General features: G+C 40.7%; 1 pseudogene; it reads left to right on the top strand.

Annotated features, from left to right (window-relative positions):
• Positions 1 to 2405: 2405 nt before the first annotated feature.
• On the top strand, positions 2406 to 4681 carry LOC100668770 (olfactory receptor 5J3-like; annotated as a pseudogene).
• The last annotated feature ends 238 nt before the right edge of the window (positions 4682 to 4919 follow it).

The raw sequence follows: 4919 nt of genomic DNA, 5'->3' as shown, positions 1-4919 counted from the left end.
ATTTATTTACTTTCAGAAGAAAAAACAAGTCAAGCTTATTTCAGAGATGAAAGATTTCACCAAGTTTTAAGGACGGGTAGAAAGTTATTTATTCATTCAATTAATATTTATTGAATGCTTACGCCAAGCAGTAGAGTTATCTACTAAATTAGGAAATTTTTTAAAAAGATTGAAGAACATGAAAATAACGTTGAAAACCTGTCTTGCTTATGATCCAAGATACGTGAACAACCCTGAGCTGTTTGTTTAAACTTTCGTAGGTTGAAACTTTCACAGTGGAGAGGCAGAGCAGATGATGTGTGTGTAGGGGGTGAGTGGGAGGGCAAAGAGTGCAGCTCCGTAAGCAGGAGCTGAAGCAGGCAGCAGAAAACGATCATATTGACGTATTCCTCCTCCCTCTCCCTCCTTCCATGATGGAATAATAATAGGGATCTGTTCCATGTGTATTGTATCACCCTTCAGAGTTTACAGAGTGCTTTCACATTCATTATCTTATTTGATCTTCATGCCAACCCTAAAAGGGAGGCATAGTGGGTACTGTTTTATCAATTTTTGAGATAAGGAAATATGGGTCTCAAAGAGGTTAACTGACTTTTCTACAGCCGAATGACAGTATGAGTTAGGGCCAGGACTAGAACTCATCCCTTTTGTCTCGGAAAGCAGTGCTGTTTCCATAACCTCCATTCAGTCTAGTATTTTCTCCAATCTCTGCTGCTGTGCTGAGCAGCAGTAGTAGCAGGAGTTATCCTCAGCAGTTTAGATAGAGCAACAAGGAGTAAATGACTACCATGGGGGTCGCCATGAGTCAGGGTTGACTTAGAAGGCAATTTTTTTTTAATGACTACTACACATGAAAAACCCTTTTTTCATCTCCTCTGGCCAAACTGTGTGTGTGTGTGTGCGTCCCAGGGATGGTTAGGGGGTGGAGCATGGAGATCATGCTTCAGGCAGGACCTCTAGGGTTCATTTCTGTCTGCCTGAAATGATAACAATATACACAGACAATCCCTCCTACTATTAGATGCAATAGAGAGGGACAAAAAAAGTGGTAAATACCTAAGTGGGAGTGGCCCTGAGGGAATGGAGAAAGTAGAATTCAGTGAGCACCTAATGTCCACCAAGTGCTTTAGTTACATTATTTCATTTAATCTTCATAATTGCCCCATGATGTAGGTATTATTTGTGCCCTTCTTCTATAGATTAGTAAGCTAAAACTTAGATAAAGTTCTAAAGTCACATAGCCAGTAATCTCCTGAGTCAGAACTCAAATAAGCGCATATGGCTCCAGAATCAAAGATCTTAACTACTAAACTACTAAACCAAGTAAAGAACCTGTGCTTTCTGGTGAATTGCAACAAACACAAGTTTTCTTTTTTTTAATTAAGATTGGGGCTGCCCTAAGAGGTCTCCTTGTCCAGGGATTCCTTCTAGACACCCTCACTGATGGCCATCCAGTGATCCATAGGACCTCTGAATTAGTTTGGATCCTATAAATGGAGTTGGATCTGCATGGACCCATTTCTTCCCTTCTGTGGTATTTCAACCAGGGCAAGGCCCAGGCATTTGTGTGAGACAGTAAGCCAGCATTAGCCTCTGATCATAGGAAAGAGGGATAGAACCTACGCATTTTTAAAGCCTCAGAGCCACCTGATTCCAACCATTGTGTTACCTGGGCCTTTGCTCAGACAGATCTGCTCAATAAGTCCTTGTGAAATTTCCAGTTTGTTTTGCAGCTAGATTACCTTTGCCTCAGGCAAGGTTAAAGGAATCAGTTGGTAATGACCAGCCAGGAGCTGCATGATTCCTGAGGGGTTTGGTCCTTCTTTACTCTTTCACAGGATCCAAGTGATTGATGCCTTCAGACCTGAGCCCAGTTTCTTATGGTCATTCAAGGGCATTCAGATCTCTGCTCCAATGTATCAGTGAAGAGACAATAAGGCTCTGGGAAACCCTCTATTGACCAAGAAGGATAGTGTGAGTACTGGTGATTTCCACTGTTCTAGAAATGTGACACAGATACTGAAGAGGAGAGGCTAACTGTGAAGATTAAATCATTTGACATATTTACCTTAGTATCCTCTCATTTTCAATAATCCATTGAGCTTGATTTTGGAAAGGGGGAAGGGTGAGAAGGAATTCTACTCCACCAATTTTTCTAAGAGTCTACAGTCCTGTATCAGTAAAGAGCATCCCTGAGTGACACCTGCTTTCTCTTTCCTTCGCTTAGTCATTTCTTCAACAAATATTATCAAGTGCCTTCTGCATCCTGGGTCTTTACTCTCTTTCTCATCTGAGCTCCTTTTGCTTTTTGAATTTGCTTTATCTTCCTTTTTTTTTTTCTCCCCTTTTTGTTCTTAGCCTTTACATCTTCTCTGTCTCAGTGTTATAAATGGGAAATGGTGATACTATTTGGGAAGCTGGGAAGGTGTTTCAAATGAGAATGGAGGTGAGAGGAAGGGTTGGAGAGTGTAGAGAATTTATGTGCTTTAGGTAGGACTGTTTATACCCATATCACTCAGTTTTCTATTATTTCTTCACTTCAGGCATGTCTGAAGAGTTTTTTACTAGTCAAGAATGGTACTAAACTTGTATCAATGGAGAATTTATCCATGGAGACTGACTTCATCCTTCTTGGCATGACAGACAACCCTCAGCTTGGGGTCCTGCTATTTGGAATCTTCCTTATTGTTTATATTGTCACTGTGTTGGGCAATCTAGGCTTGATGGTCCTGATCAGAGTCAGCCCTCACCTCCACACTCCAATGTACTTCTTCCTCTCTAATCTGTCCTTCCTTGATGTCTGTTTCTCTTCCATCACTATCCCAAAGACTTTGGCAAATTTGTTATCTAAACTGCAGGCTGTTTCCTTCCTTGGATGTGTGACTCAAATGGGCTTGTTCATAGTCTTTGCCTCTGCTGAATGCAATCTTTTGGCTACTATGGCCTATGACCGCTACACTGCCATCTGCCACCCACTGCTTTACCATGTGACCATGCCTAGGGTTCGTTGTCTTCTCTTGGTAACAGGATGCTACCTTGGTGGGTTAGTTAACATGGTTGCTGTGACAACTTCCATCACACAACTGTCGTTCTGTCAGCCACATATTCTTTCCCACTTCTTCTGTGACATTCCTCCACTGCTGGCACTGGCCTGCTCAGACCCCTGGGTCACCCAGATCTTGGTTGCAGGCTGTGGAGGATTCACCCTGGTCACCTCCATTGTAGTGATCCTTGTCTCTTACATGTCTGTTCTCATGACTATCCTGGGAATTCCCTCAGCTTCCGGCAAACAGAAAGCCTTCTCTACTTGTGCTTCCCACTTGACTGCTGTTGTCCTGTACTATGGAACAACTATGTACTCTTACTTACAGCCCTCTTGACATGAATCCCAGGCTGGAAATCAGGTGGTCTCAGTGTTTTATACTATCGTGATCCCTATGTTAAATCCTCTCATCTACAGTTTGAGAAACCAGGAAGTAAAAGTTGCCCTATGGAAAATATTGAGGCAGAGTCCCTAATCTTTAACTCTGTGTCTCATAAATGTAATATATTCTATAAAGACTTGCTCATGGTTCTATTCACAATGTTTTCCACCCCCAGAAATGAAGCCTTGTTAGGAGCAATTGAATTGCTCTGGCTAAGTGTTTAGAAGTAGTTGTTTACGTAAATAGAAACACACTAGGGGGATATTATATGGACAAAAATAATGTATATTTTCTTTCTGAAACATTTGTCTGGTAGGAAATATTTTGTATGTGAGTATGTGAATGTCAATCTGAATTGTGAGTTGGTAAGATATTATTAGGCATGAGTTAAAATAATTCCAAGATAACGTGAAGGTTAGAAAATATTATTTGATAATATGTTATAGAAGAGAATCTAGATGGCAACTGGGATGCAAATTCCTTTGCTGTCCCATGCATGAGGTTATATTGAGGACTCCTTGGTGCTCCATATGCTGAATTTAGTTTGGTACATAACTCTCATAAGGATTCAGAAGACTCCTAGATGTATGTTTTCCAGATACTGCCCCACCGCTGCCACTGTGAGGCTGTAAAATGTGTCCATGTACATAAATTCACATGTGAAATTATTGAGATTTATAGGGGTAAGTATTAAATAGGTTGACTCTCAGCCAAACAAGAGAGATTTCTTTGACTAATTAGAGTAGAATTTGAAGATAACTTTTTGAAGGACACTGAGTCTTTTGTTAGCAGGTACTACAGGCTTGAATTGTAGATATGATTTACTTGTATGTAAATTCTGAGTGGACCTGGGCCAATCCCATTGCTATTCCTGAATATAGCTGTAACAAGTAATGCAAGTGTGAGTGTAACCCTAATTCATCAGTTCCAGGCCAGCCCTCGGAATTTATAAAGATATATGAAATTCGTGGATATTGTTATTTCATCGAAATATATTTGAAAAAACAGGCTAGCCGTAAAATCATACAATCATACATAAGAAGAATATAAAACCTTAATATCTTACTTTTATAGATGAGGAAACAGAGGTCTAGAGAAGGGGAAGTAACCACCCCCAAGATCGAAAAGCTCGTTGGGGAAAAATAATCGAATTGGCTCAAGCTGCAAAGAATAGCAGAAAGTAGTATTTACCTCCGTGTAGGTCAGACACAATCTTTGAGCCCACAAGAAGAGTCTTTATTCTGCCTCCTGTTCCCAGGAACTGTGAAGTCTTAGTAGCCATCTGTCAAGAACTCCTAAGCCCTAGTTGTGAGGGAGGGTCTATGGTCTACAAGGCCAAAAAACAAAACAAAACAAAACAAAGGAAACCCTGGTGGCAAAGCCATGTGAAAACCAGTTCTCTTAGAAGACCAGACAGACCCTTATTTCCAGCTACCAGCCAGAACATCCACTTGGAAGATCCTCAAGCAAACTTAAAATTTCAAACACTGAACT

This window comes from Loxodonta africana, chromosome X (assembly GCF_030014295.1).
Source record: "Loxodonta africana isolate mLoxAfr1 chromosome X, mLoxAfr1.hap2, whole genome shotgun sequence".
Classification (NCBI taxonomy): domain Eukaryota; kingdom Metazoa; phylum Chordata; class Mammalia; order Proboscidea; family Elephantidae; genus Loxodonta; species Loxodonta africana.
The sequence above is the reverse complement of the archived record's forward strand: the minus strand, read 5'-3'. Positions and strand labels throughout refer to the sequence as shown.